This window comes from Helicoverpa zea, chromosome 9 (genome assembly GCF_022581195.2).
Source record: "Helicoverpa zea isolate HzStark_Cry1AcR chromosome 9, ilHelZeax1.1, whole genome shotgun sequence".
Taxonomy (NCBI): domain Eukaryota; kingdom Metazoa; phylum Arthropoda; class Insecta; order Lepidoptera; family Noctuidae; genus Helicoverpa; species Helicoverpa zea.
Genome location: NC_061460.1, coordinates 2,177,146 through 2,192,679, shown reverse-complemented (window position 1 = coordinate 2,192,679; position 15,534 = coordinate 2,177,146). Strand labels below are relative to the sequence as shown.

Genomic DNA, 15,534 nt, shown 5'->3' with positions numbered 1-15,534 from the left:
AATCACCACGCTTGCTCAATGCGGGTTGGTGATTTCAGACTATATAGTCCAGGTTTCCTCAAGATGTTTTCCTTCACCTTTTTATCAGCCATTGGTGTCTAAGATATACTTAGAAAGTACATACAAACTTAGAAAAGTTGCATTGGTACTTGCCTGACCTGGATTCGAACCCGCGCCCTCATACTCGAGAGGTTGGTTCTTTGCCCACTAGGCCACCACGACAATTCAGATACATTGAGGACAAATCAATGCATACCACATTCGCAAGTATTATGTAAAACAATACCTAATAAACAACCCAAGACCTTTACAAACTGATAAAATTATACCGTACTGAACAAGAAACGCCCACACTTAGTAACACGACCAGAATAATAAATCGCGAGCGAAATTCTCATTTTGTGCAAAAAATCTAGATTGAAAGAAAAAAGTATTGTACCTATTTATAATACAAATTGAAATTGATTAAGTAAGGCTGTCTCTGGGGCGTACGGTGTCACTCACAGCCAAAATTATTATAAGAAAAAAAAAATCCTCTACGTATTATTTTTTGTGCAAATAATTTTATTTAATCAAGTTTTTGGCGTGCTGTTACACCGTTGCGTCGCTTGCAGAAAAGGGGTACCTAGTTCATTGTCAATGTTTTAGATTATTATTTTTTCTGCGTTCTTTAACAATACAAGATTTATGAATGAATACATAATAAACATCCTTTTTTTAAGTCGGTTAAAAATGTGTTAAATCGTGGTTGATCACTTTTAAAGCAAACGTGCGTAAATATGGGTAACTGCATGCGACGTAATTCTTAGCGATCTATTTATTATCCTGCGCAGCACAGACCTATTTATACAAAGTGAATAATAGAAGGTATAATTTATTAATCATTTATCAGACTTGCTTGTAACATTCTAATGAAAAACAAAAGGAGACGTAAATCACAAAATTACACTACTGTGTGACAGACGGCCAAGTTTTATTGAATAAACTCGTTAGGCGTTTGTTGGAAACATTTTTTTTTCGAAACGTTCAAATTACAATTTAATTTATTTCTCTTTGTCTTATTTTCTTTTTGTGATGGTAACAGGAAGTTGAGTTAAAACGTATAATGTCTAATTGTTTTTTTCTACTTTTTTGCTTAATTACTTTTGAGGGGAGAGTGGGTAACATAGCTTTTAAAAATTATGTTTTATTTTTGCATTTCTGTTTAACAAATGAAGTTCAAATTTCAATGGAAATAATGACGCGTGTCACATTACGTTGGCTTAATAAAGGCGTGTTCAGACGAAGCGTTTTTATAATTTAGATTGCGCGTTTCAGACAAGGTTTGACGCGCGATGTAATCTTGGTCGGCCGCGGGCAAATTTGATTAGGAAAGATCAAACGCGTCTTAAATTCGGGAGAATTTACTCATTTTGAAGCCGTATTACATTTTGTTGGGATTTTAAGTACTTTTGTACAGTGATCTGATTCTAATCGTAAAATCTTGATGTCAGTATTTTGCCTGAAGACGAAAACTTATCTATATTTTATTATATTCTTATTGTAAAACAAGAAAAAATAATTTGCACAGGTTTGGTTTGAACTTTGACATAGGAATTAATTGAAATGTATGCTGGAATTCGTTTACATATAATATTTTTACAAAATGATGACACATGTTATATTTACGCTACTTTACGAATGACATTTTATTTATTTGCAAAATGTCACTCAGACTGAGTTTGGACATTTCATGCGTGTTAACATTGCATACAATGCTAAAAGCCTGAAAAAGTGTTAATGTACAGTTTTAACTCAAAATCCCAATTTTATTATTTATTCCTTTATTTTCTCCAGCTAACTGCAGTAAAGAAGTCATTTTTTTTTCTAAATCTAATTAACTTGCCTCTTTGACGTACGACATTTGAGAATCGTTAAAAGTGAAAACCCTTCGAATTAAAAGTTGGCAATCTCAATTCCATGTCACGCGTAAATCGGCCAGACATCCAATCTTAGAATCGTTATATGGAGCTTACACAGTACAGGTGAAATACAGTAGGTCTGTTTTAAACAATTGCCGTGTAAAAGGCTGGAAACTACAATGCTTCACGCGGCCGGTACGTGAATGGTTGACCATCTTGTCACAACGAGTTTCGGAAAGCACAATAAACCCAGTGTGTCCCGGTTGACATTTGAACATCTTTGGCAGTTGTTACGATAGTCAAAAGCCAGAAACTCTGACAATCGGGTAACTTGGTGTAGGTGATCAGAAGACTGGAAGCCGACCCTAACATAGTTGGGAAAAGGCTAGGCAGATGAATTAGACTTTAAGTCGACTCCAACATAGTTAGGAAAAGAGTATGCAAATGAAGTAATGAAAGGGCTTTTATGTCTTCAACTATTTTCATCTAGAAAATTGTAGAATGTTTCCTAAAGCTCCTCATCACTTCGCCTACTGCAATTCTTTCACAATGTCACCGAAAAATTGAAAAAATAAATTGATCGTGCGTAAGTCGCGCGTAAAGTGAGAGCAATCGCTTAGAAGGAACGCGATTACGTCACCCTGAGCTTTGATAGAACGATGGGCTATGGTCTTAGAGCATTGAACCAATTGGACCTGCCATGAACACAAAACAGAAACAGTTGACAACTGCCGCTACAAAAATGATGTTAAAAGAAGTACAACAACAGTGTGAAAAAGGCTGTTACGAGTAAGCGCGAGGCAATTCAATAAAAATTGTGACTAGCTCCCTCATGTATCACATGTTGAAACGTACGTACACAAGAAAAATCTTAAAAAAAAAGAATAAATGAGAATCATAAAAGTACCTACGAGTATGACCACTTATAAATGTCTTTGTTAGAATGGAAGGCACGACCATAGCGTCTCCGGTTGTTCAACTGCTCTAAGGTTATGGCTGTCTAGTTCGTGGCACGCTCCCTACTAATCCGTATTGCATGGGGAATGCAATGGTGATATCGTACAAACTTCGCTTCTAGGAATAAAGTGAATACTAGTGGGTATTTGAGTGGTATTTCGTATCTTCATTTACAATATGGAACACACATACACATGTATGTAGTTTCGTATTTTGTGATGTTGTTTATTAAGTATACTCGTATAGCTGTTCCCCATGGTTCCACCTGGCTTCAGAGGGAACAACTGACAGACAATTTTACATAGCCTAGTAGGTACATTTTTAAACTTTGTCAACTCAATAGATTGTACTTTTATGTCATAGTTGTGCTTACAAATATAGTTCACGAATGCATACAATCAACAGTCTGAACAGTTTTAGTTATGCCGTATAGGAATTGATCCGACAACACGCACGCAGAAAACTTATAGGCTCTGCAGAAAACTGATGGTTATAGCCATTATGCTACATTATGCTATACCTGCCATCATTACAGCTAAGCTGTATTTCTGTGAAAAGTATTACCAGCTACCCGCTAAGTTTCTACTGAAATAATATGTACCTCCCTAATATTTGCGTATGAAGTTCCTAGTATGGAATTATAATATGCACAATAACGGATCCCGCACAATTTTCTCGTTTGTACCGATTTCTGCGAAGTTCTTTGTTGTCAGGAGAACGATAGGTAAGTACGGTATATTACCTACTATATTCGAAGTAAATCCGAATCTATTTTGTAAGTAAGCCGTTATAGAAACAACTATACCTAGTAAGTCACCATTTATTTTTAACCGACTTCACAAAAAGGAGGAGGTTCTCAATTCGGCCGGTATGTTTTTTTTTTCTATGTATGTACATCGATTACTCCGAGGTTTATAGACCGATTTACGTGATTCTTTTTTTGTTCGACGCGGAATAGCTGCCAGTTGGTCCCATAGTCATCAGGTCAGGATCTGATAATGGAAACCCTGAGAAATTGAGGGCAACTTTCGAAAGTTGTAAGCATACATAGGGTTCAACCTTGACACTCATATGTATGCCTGATAGCACTATTCAACAGTGAAGGTTTGGAGCTGACCTGATGATGGAGACCAGAGAAGGTCGAGGGAACTCGACATCTGAGTCTGTAAACTACCGCGTGTTTGGGCTTATATTATTCGTATTGACGAGACTTTTGCAACAGACCTTTGCAAAATTAACTGTGGGACATCCATAGACACCGACTTCTAGGCCGGTGCACCTAAAATTTTTTTTTTTGCTTTTTAGTGTTTTGGGAAGTCGGTTATATTTTTTTGTAAAAAAGTTTTCAACCTCCTTTTTAAAAAATGAATATCCATATAAAAAAACACATTTCTAAATTCAAATTTCGAATCATAAGCGCGCCAACTGTGGCAAATGATCAGACATTTTTTTTAAAAGCAAGGCATCTAAACGCTGGCTGTTTATACAGCCGATTAAAAAAAGGTTATATTTGTTGGCTATCGGCGACATCCGTGCGGTGATTACACGTTCCGAAATGGCGATAAATAATTATGAAACACGTGACGCCCGCGTAATTGGTGCCTATGGCGCGTAATTGTGTGCTTTTAATAGGTCCTTACGAAGGGCTGACTGAATCGGAAGCGACGGTAATGAAAAACCTATCATTATATGTCATAATTATAGCAGGAGTTGTTTTGTTTATTGTATTGGAAAACATCATCATCATCATCATCCTCCTGCCCTTATCCCAATTTCATTTGGGGTCGGCGCAGCATGTTTTCTTCTTCCATACTCTTCTATCTGCCGTCATCTCACAAGTAACATTCTTTCTTACCATATCTATGTATTGGAAAACATGCTGTACTTATTTGATATTGAAGTTAGAAAACTTATCCACAAATTAATCAAGTTTATATTGCAGGCTCTTACAATGATGCCATCAAAGATACTCTACCTATAAAAAAATACATAATGCCTATTTACTTTGAACTTCCATAGCGAGCCAGCCTATTGCATACAGCCTTCCAACTAAATCATTAGCAACGGAAAACCTACTTGACCAGGCATCAGTAAGGCGGGAATAAACCATTCAAGTATTATAATGTTATCAAAATCCAGTTCAGTATAATTCCCCACATACTCTTACATATAATATAAGCAACGCAGACAAAGTCGGCTGTATCTAATACAACAACAGACAGCCAAACTTACAGCGAAGTTTTAATTAATTTATGCATTTAGTTTGCTGTGTACTAATATTCCACTGTGACACCATTTTGTGGTGTTTATTGGGCTGTGTTTGTATGTGAGTTATACTATAATGTGAGTCTGTGAATGTAATAATTGTTTCAGAATAGCTGGAGCACACGGCAAAATTTTAGTCGGCCGATAGTTTGTTTGGGATTTTTTTTAACGACGTCAAAAATCATCAAATGACTCCTCCCACTGTGGGTTAGCAGTGGTGAGGGAGTGTCAGACTCTTACTGACTAAAAACCGTCGTATTCTGTCGTAGGCCTTTATGGACCAGGGCCTCGGTAACTCTTTCGCACAATCCCGCAGCCCCGGCAGGCTCATAATATGCAGATGAATGGTAGTATGCACATTACAATAATCAGGTAGGAAATAAGCCAGTATCAGACCGACCCAAAAGATTGGAATCAAGATTTTCTTAAAAAAAGGACTGCCAGACGTTGCGTCAACTATCGGCCGACTGTTTAGTCGACAGTATGCTACAACTCTTATAATTATAACAGATGAGCTAGGGTTTTGAAATATTAATGTCCGCGAATATTTGGGGCTGTTGGAGTATTTTGTATAGTTGAAATGTGATTTGTGTGCTGGGCTGAATATCGAATGACCACATAAATATAATAAATAATTACGTGACTCATTCCACGTCAAACTCTGATCTTAAAGCTATTTAGCTATAAGACCGCCAATTGCATTGTTCTTTGTGTGTTGTGATGTCCTGTGTTGTTAATTTTTTAGGTGTACAATAAAGAATAATCTATCTATCCATCTGACACAAGGGCTTGTGTTAGGTGATTAAACCTGCAGCTCACTCCATTAGAGGAGATCATGTTGCTTTAATTCACAAGCATATTTTCAGGTATCCCTTAAGTTCCCAACTTAATCCTACCTACAAAAGGGATTGATCCAACTTAGAACACAGAGGACAAACATCGAAGCACTATAGCTCCCTAAGTTCAATCGTTAGCGGAACTTAAACAAAAGACGTGCAAACTTTAGTTGTTAAAAGTTCTTTTTTTCGCCAGGAAACGGGTAGTTGGAAGTTTCTCTGTAGTCTGTTCAGTTTTATGTTTATAGGATTAAGAGGGATTTTTCTAGGGTTTTTAAGTTGTTGAGTTTTATTTTGGAACGGTCAGAAAAAAAGTTGAGCATTGATTGGCAATCGCAGTCGTAAACTTTTTTTGCAGTTCCGAGGACAAGAACGCTACACAATTTGTCCACATAGTTCTACTATGATGATTTGTATGATAATGTACTTAACGTGTTTAATTAAAGAGCATCTCAAATATCAAAGATTTCTTCCCATTCATTCGTATCTTTCCCACTTGTTCCCAAACACAACGCACGTCTTTATCAATTTCCTCCCTTTTATATTCACTATCATGGTGTCCGTAATCGAAAAGGGTGCTTTCCTTTTTTAATATTCGTCAACGATACAATATAACTTAAAACTGTTCCCATTTACACACACACACTAAAAATATTCATCCAAAAATATTGCATCAATACTATACAGTCTAAAAAACATGTACCACGCGCGGTGTGCATGAAATTGTTGTATAATGAAACCGGCACCCGAGGGATGTCCCCGAAATACGGGACGTGTTGTCACCGCGTTGATTGAATTTGTCACGCCAAAGAGTACATGCGTGTCACTAGAAAATTTGTCGAAATGAAACATTTTTCACAGTACCCGTTCTGTCTAGGGATGCCCCGTCAACGTTTTTGGCGCTCCGTAATTGGAGGTGCGAATTGAAGTATGTATGTTTTGGACGTTGTTGGTTTAATTCGTTTTTTTAGGTATTTTTTGGGCTTATAAAATCCGTTTAGGTGTTAGAAATATGGATGATAGTGTTATTTTTAGCCTTAGATTGTTTTGCTCTACTGAAACCTGTAGTTCCGAAGAAAGGTCTCATTTTGAGTAACTTGTGAACTTTCAAACTTTCTTTACTTTGTATTTTTTTCAATTACATCTTAAGGTCTCTGCACACAGAGGGCGCGGTGCGATATTACGCGTCGCGTCGCGTCGGGCGGGACGGCTCTGTGTGACGTCGTCCGTAATATCTAGTACGTTACAACTGCTCAGTGTCGCGTCCCGTCCCGTCCCGCCGCGCCGCGCCCGCTGTGTGCAGAGACCTTTAGATAATTTTCGTAAATATATATAAATCTGACTACTTTTATTACAATCCTTGCTAAGCACAAGAAATATACGTTAATTTCACTACTAAATGACACATCTTCGGTAGTATAGTGGTAAGTATCCCCGCCTGTCACGCGGGAGACCGGGGTTCGATTCCCCGCCGGAGAGAATCTTTTTGCGATTTCTACCCGTTCTACAATCCACTTTTTAAAATAAATCAATGGATATTTAATTTTTCATAGAATGCCGTTACTAAATTTGTATTAACTATTACTTTTAACTCAAATTACACACAAAATAAACATTTGTCAAAAACCCTGTATCAATGATCAGTCGCGACCCTCGTTCAACCACACCATGGTAACTCGTTACAGGCAATTTCGAGGAGTGCTTTCGTTTGTCAGTTTTTCATTCGTCCATATTGGATGGAGTATAGACAGCTTAATATTTGAACTACCTATACTGTGAGTAACGTTAACAAGAATAATAGTAACGATATTTTGCGTTTGGTCTGTTATAAAAGTTTTATAGTTTTGTTTTGTTGGTAGTAAAGTAATTTGACTTTTGTTACGTAGCAATCGTTTATGTAGCCTTTTTACATATGACGGGATCAGTTTCCAGTCTGGCCGGAGTAGCTGAGTACCAGTATTTTATAAAGAGAGGCTGCCAATCTGACCTCCTCAGAACAGTCGCCCGAGCAATAAAATACACCTTGGTAAGAAAGGTTGTCAGATTTAAACTTGTTAAATAAATATTGCAGTGTTAGATAGCCCGTTCATCAAGGTAAGCTATAGACAATAGGCATGATGACAAATTTTTAAATTCCTTTGTATGATGTAGGTATACGTCTATTTTATATGAAAAATTATTAATTTTAAGAAAATGCGAAGTTTTTTTATCAAATAATTGCATTTTTCTCTGTCCACTTTGAATCCGGCGCGAAAACGCTTGTCAGTGTCATGTCGTCACTTGTGACGTCACGACTGAAATTACAAGACGCAAGTAAACAACGATCGTGCAATAATTAAGTTTTTTGTGTTATTAAATATGAATTCGAAAGTGCATAGGTGTTGTGGGGTCCTCCAGTGTAAGAACACATCTCAAAACAACTCCTGATAAGTTATTTGTGTACGTTCCTCACAATAAAAAAATACGAAACAAGTGGCTTAAACTTGCAAGGTGAGATTCAAAAGCAATATTGCCCAGGGTACAACTTTATTTTTGTGAAGATCACTTTGATGTAAGTTATTACATAGTTCTCTAGATTCTAGCATAGTTTATAATGTAAATAACTATTTCGAGGTTAGGTTTCATCTCTCATTGCTGTTATATTACGCATTTTATTCATATCATTTATTTATATGTATGTGTTTATTTAAGGAATTATTTATAACTAAAATTGTTTTTAATTAAACTAGTATTCTAACATAGAAGTTTTTTTAATTAAACTAGTATACTTACATGGAAGTTTTAACATTTCTAAATTCAGCTGAACAAAAATCTTTATTTGATGCCAAAAACTCTCCCAGCATTATGATATCCATTCTAGGCAAATTAGCGCTGTTTGCCTTGATAAATCCGGGCTCCATAACTCGTGTTATAAACAATTAATTAAAAACAAAGATCGCAGTGGAAGTTCACAATAACGAAATGTGACGTTCGCGCGCTTTCGCGCGAGTTGTTTTCAGAGATGACGTCACGAGCTCTAATTGGTGTTCAAGATATCATGGCGGATTGCCTTATTTCGTAATTTTATTTTATAAAAATACATATTAATCACATTATTAATAAAGAAAACAATGCGCGTTTTATATTCCAAGCTTCAAGTTTAAATTAATAAATATATTATTTTAATGATTTTTGATTACTGTCATCATGCCTATTGTAATACCTACTCTACCCGGATTAGTTCTACTAGAATCAGTAAGTACTGCATACAATACATACCTCTACTTCTTCTTTTTGAACTACAACACAGGGGTCGACGTTCATCGACATTTCCACGATAAACTTAATTCGAGGCACTTAGCATTCACCGTCCCTACTAATCGGTAGTTGTGCAAAATTATGGGAACTATCCGACATTACAACATAATAATTTGGAACTAAAACCAATATCCTATGGAAACTTGTGCGAGGGGACGTGTCGAACAGTTTATGGCTTGAGGCAGGGAGGTTGAGTGTGTGCATAATACACAACTGGCGACCATAGCACTTTCCTAGGCTTGAGGGTTAGGCCAGGAGTTGGGCTTTTATTTTATTGCTATTCGATATAGGTATCGGCAAACTTTTTGTCGTACCTGAACATAGCTAGTCGCTGCGTAGAAACTAATTTTAGGTGTCGAGGAGCAGTATCTATAGGAGGAGTTCCATGAGCGTATTTGTGCTCGGAATTTAGTTGCGGACCGCCATTGAATTTTGCGAGAACTGTGCAGTTACCTAGTTTAGGATCCCGAGTCTGTTATTGCAATAATTGTAAAATGGTCTTTCGATGATAGAGAGCGAGAGGGCGAGAGGGTAACAAGGAGATTTCCTATCTATGTAAAAATGTATCAGTATTGTGTCTAAGTAGGTAAGTCAAGATTTAAAAGATAACCAAAAAATAATACGGCGAAAATCACCAATAACTTGTTAAGAAGTGTCTATCTATATGGAAAACATTATACTGTTAACTGCAAGAAAACTTCTTTATATTAAAATGACGTAACAATTCGGCTCCCATCTCCCAGCCCACACCAACCAAGTAGGACTTAAAGGCTAAGTCTAGGCACAAACTTGTACACGGTCCGTCTAGGACAGCTGTCGAAGTTGTACAATGTCACAATTCCGACTGTACTTCATTAGTGTGTATCAGGACTTAGTTTAATAACTCCTACCTGGGGAATTAATTTGAATTCCTTGTGTGAAAATGTGTGATTTCATGCGCGGTTACACTTTAGGTGCGATATAGTATTTGTTGATATAAAGTTTTGGGCTTTATAGAAGTATTTTGGTGACTTTATTCTTGGTGATTATGTTAAAATTATATCATAGATCAATGTTTAAACTACGTTGGGATTTCATTCTGTCAGTATATCTATTCGCGGGAAAAAAAACCGGGCGCGAGATTTCAGCTGTCGTGCTTGAATCAGGAGTTGTCAATTGTTTACTGTCATGCGACGAAATATGGAGCGGAAAAACAGCCACTGTGAAAGCGATGTTACGATATTATAAAAAAACTACCATCAGTAAGCAAAATGAGTCGTTTAAATATTGATAGTAAGGCACCACCAAAACAATTACTTAAAATAACCTTCTACTAATAAGGTAAACCTACCTTGGTACCTAGGTTCTAGCATAAGTCTTATCACCCAGCTGTTAATAGCCATACGTCTAGCGAAGTAGCTTCCTAACTAAATTTGAAACACAACACCTCACATTCACCTGAGACAGTATACCTATGTAAAACTATAGTCACATGTACAGTACAGTACCATAAACTTTATGCTGTATATACAAGATGTTGTTTTATACGTCTGTTATATTTATATATTTAGAGCAAGCTTATTTTCATCTATAAATGACTTTAAAGATAAAGAAAAATACAGGACAAGTGCGACTAGCGCATAAAGGATTTTATCTTTGAAAGAGTGTCTATTATAGGGCAAAAAAATCGTCGTCAATATGGAGCAAAAACGAGCAAAAGAATAATCACGTTGATTGTATGGTAACACCCAAAATATTTGTATTTGTTGGCCGTTTTATAGATCATTCTAGAGTTACAACTTCGTGCGCCAGTCCGACTCACTTTTTGCTGATATTTTTACCAAAGTTGCATACACACCTTCAAGAAACACACTGCCAACAGAACAACATCTTGTACAGTATAAAGTACACCTTCGGGAGCCAGACTAGTCTAAGTTATAGCCGGCAAATTGATCGGACCGACGTGTCTGCCGTGCACGTCAAATTTAGGACTATCCGCCGCCCCTTTGGGTTCAGTCTATGAAATAGTAATGGCTTTATTTGCTATCTATTTCCAGAATGTTCGATGAGCTTGTTGTTTATATGAAGAAGAACCTTTTTGGGATAGGTTGGTTGGTTAGTGAGTTCTGGATAAGGCAGCTAGGTCGTTGCTAATATTATAGGTAAATGCAATAGTAGATACCTAACTGTGTCTGACTGTCTGCCTGTTGCACTTTGACAGGAACACTGCTGAACCGCGGAATAAAATATGCCTTTTCAAGCTCTAAACTGTTTGGGTATAAACAGTTTAGAGCTTGAAAAGGCATATGCTTTGCGTGATCAATATTAACCTATAAACATGGCGACCTGCTCAAAAATGCCGATTTAAGATCCATTGATGACTAGCAGCGTATTATGAAATATAATATACTTTAAAATTCTAAGGTTTCATTTTAAAATTAGAGCAAATTATATAGACCCACGATAAACCAACTTTATTCAATAAGAAAAGCTATAACCTTCTTTTATATCGTCGTAAGCTCAGTCACATCAAAAAACTCCTTACGAAGTCTAAACAGGCTTGTTAAAGATGTAATTAAAACCGTTTTTGTCTCCAAACAGAAAGTTAATTAGCTATTAACAAGATCGACAATTGTCTACAAGAAAGTAGTACCAGCACACTGCAGACTAAATAATCGGCTTAGAAAAATATATTTTATTGATAAAATCTTGAATAGACATGGCGAATGAAAAAAAGTAATTAGTCCGTCTTTAAGATAACCCTAAGATAATGCACATGTATTTTTTTCTTTTGGCTCACAAACAAATAACCACGAAGATATAATACGATTGAATTCATAGACGCCACGAGCCCCTACTCTGAATGTTTGTTTCGTTAGTACCTAAATGTTTTGTAAAAATAAAAAATACATGGTCAATATTTTTGCCAACCAAAAATGTGGACTAATTAGAATAACTATTTTTTAGCCCTATCGTCACGCCTATTCAATCAAAGTTTTTAGTCTGTCTTATACCGACTAAACACCCAATCGTTGTTATGTGCTACTGATTTATGAGCCCAAACAAACTATCGGCCGACTAAAAGTTTTCAGTGTGCGGGTACAAGTGTTCAATTACACTGAACGGCTTGCAGGATTCTTAACGAGAAGTTAAGTAAAAAGGCGTAATTACTGCTCTTGTTCTCAAAACGTTTATTGAATTGAAACCTTATTAAATGAAAAGTAATGGGACTGTTTGAATCTGTTTGGATTCTAAGTTCTTTTAGTTAAGTGGCTCATTATCGGGGGTTTGCCGAGAGCTCACTAAAGTACTTAGAAACTGTTGTGACTAAAAGTTTGCAGTGTCATCTGCCTAGCCTTTTTTCCCATCTATATAGGGGGCGGCTTCCAGTCTAACTGCAGCTGAGTACCAGTGTACGATGATTCTAATACAAGATTGTTTTGCTTAGTAAAGTAAAATTCTTTTAATTGAATAATCTTGAACACAATAACTTTCAAATGATTAAAATTGGCTTCCAACGAATTTGACGCAAATGTATTTTCCACGTATGTACCTATACATATTTCCACATAATCACAAATAAGCAAAGTCGGGTCAAAGTACGAAACCTGAGCGCAAAGATTCGAACTACCAAAAATAATCAAGTCATTTCTCCAATCTACTAGCAAACGCTGCAATTTTTCCTATTCTTACAAAATTCTTTCAGCGACAAAGTAAAATGAATTATTTGGTAACCTTTAGAAGTGAGAATGATAAAATTGAAAAATATGTATAGGGATGGTACGCAAGCCCCCAACAATTCCATTTTGCTTTACAATACAAGTTTGCATCGGGAGAGCTGTGACGTGGCTGCGTTTGCACCGAACTATAATATTTCTCTTATGTCCTTCGTGACTAGGAACAGGACAAGTAGAAGGAGGAGAGATATGTTAGAATATGTTACTATCTTTTCAATATTTGTGAATGAATCCTATATCCAAATGTCGGTAATTTTTTAAAATAAATACACCAAAACAATTGACAGAAAAGGCCATTCCTGATTCGAAATATGTACATAACTCAAGTTCACGAAAAAAAAATGCCGTGCTCTTTAGCCATTCCAGCAGAATAATAATTAAAATAGTAGAAAAAGTTGCGAGGTCAACATCATAACTTTTTATGAACTTGAAGTCCATCAGTCAAAGTCCATTGTCATATTGCCATCAACTGCACCTCCGATTACACAACGGTGTGACAAGCAGTCACTAAGAATACTCGAGGCATGTTTGAATGTTCGCTGCTCCAGAGCTGGCTGACGGCTGTTCGTCGGCAAAAAAGGAAAATATTCCACAGTTTCCGCGAATAGCAATGTTTTTGGAAGGTATGGCTAGACCTCGTTTGAAGATACAGGCCAGATAGAAAAGAAAATAAAAGCGCAGGAGTTTTTTATATTTTTGATGAGCTTCGAAAAATATTGACCGGCTGCCAACAACGATAAGGGTGCGTCTTACCTGGGCGAATCGCAAATGCGATGCGATCCGAAGCGAATTAATGCTGCGCCTTAAGTAAATTGACCACTTCAAGAAAAATCACCTGGCCAATCGCCTGGCTCACACATCACATCGAGATCACTCACTTAGGATGCACCGCACCGTAAGAAAGTTAATAGTAGGTATGAATTAAAAAAAAAAATGGAAAACTGCCATACAGATAATTTTCCTAAAAACACTATTACAGCAATAGTTACTTTTCTGGTATGTCAAACATTTTCAGTAGCTTTTGATCACAACCTCTATCTAATTATGTAGTGTGAAAGTACATGAACATTTTTTAAGTAGCGAAAAATTTTCAAGCAGTGTCGAAGAAAAAACACGGATTTTTCCTATTAATAATTTTCAATTTAATTATGTTTTTAATAACGCAAATATTTGAGAAGAGTTTTTTGTTTTTACTTACGCTAAGGACCTCTAATTAAGGAGGGTTTATATTTAAGAGGTTATTTATTTTAATATTATTTAATATTAAAGTACCCAGAGCAGTTTTTTTGGGGCAAATACAGGTTTTTTGTTTGTGTTTAATTTAAAAAAGAAAAAGTGAAATATTTCGAAAATTTTGTCGGCAGATGAAATTATCATCGTTCATAGGAAGAAAAATAATTTTCTGATACAATACACGGATAAATTACAATATAAAAATAGAAAGAAAGGAAAAAAATGTGCCAAATAGGTTGAGTCCAACATTAAACCAAACATTATTTCGTTTTTATTCAACTGGAGTTATGAGCTGTCTTAACTATAGTTTATTTACTTGACGTACTTATAGAAGTTTATCAGATACTTAAAGGTTTTTTTTTATTCCTGCAATATTCATCACAAATAAACAGTTCATCTGTCGATAGCAATCCCATCAAATTGGGGCTTTTATGATGATCAGCAACAACACTAGGTAGGTAATAATATCGAAATGACGAAAATATATCATTTTGGTCCCGAACAAAGGCTCACAAAAATATCAAAATATACCTCTGTAATACGAAACTTGTCGAAATTACTATGTGGCACCCTTTTCATCTGATCATACCCCGCGGTGAGGGGTGAATGCTAGTTTATTGTGACTATGCAAGGGATGAAAGTGTAGTTGTGTCTGTGTGTGTATGTGTGTGTGTTGTTGAAGGTATTTTGCAAGGGATATTGTGTTATTTATTTGCCCTGTTATGTTGGTAAGTGTGAAATGAATCGGGTAAAACGTTTTGTACTAAAACATGGAAGCCAAAAAATATGTATAGTGAATCGCGGGTGGAATTTAGTTGTTCTGTTACATACCTATTTACCAACGCTGTTGTCACACTGTCTTCTTCTTATAGAGTGACTGCAGGTTTTAATTACCTGCTAAGCCCTGATATTACAGTTTTCTAAATTTCGCCTGACGACCTATGGCGTGGAACACGTTAAAGTAAAACAATGAAAATCATAATCATTTGTACTTATTACCTTTGAGAAGGACCTTATAAATACTTTACCGTGGTTTCTACTAAAGCCCCCAAAGGACACGAGATAAAATCGCAGAAAAACCTTTATCATTACCAACAAATCTTTTTATTATTTTCTGCCAACTCTTCGATTATTCCTTCCGCATTTTATCGGAACCTCCTCAAAAACAAACAGCAAAAGATTATGGTCGATAACAATCCCAGCGGTGGTCTATAATTGAAGGCGGATCATTATTCACCGACTTCCCGACATGAACGGCTAATTATAATAAAGCAAACGCCATGTCTTGGGAGTTTGTGGACACACGGGTGGCAGTATTGTTTAGTTGGT

At 36.3% G+C, this 15,534-nt stretch overlaps 1 non-coding gene across 1 annotated transcript; it reads left to right on the top strand.

Annotated features, from left to right (window-relative positions):
* The first annotated feature begins 7,366 nt into the window (after nucleotides 1–7,366).
* Trnad-guc lies at nucleotides 7,367–7,438 on the top strand. Its single transcript has one exon. It is a non-coding gene; the product is annotated as a tRNA-Asp (tRNA).
* The last annotated feature ends 8,096 nt before the right edge of the window (nucleotides 7,439–15,534 follow it).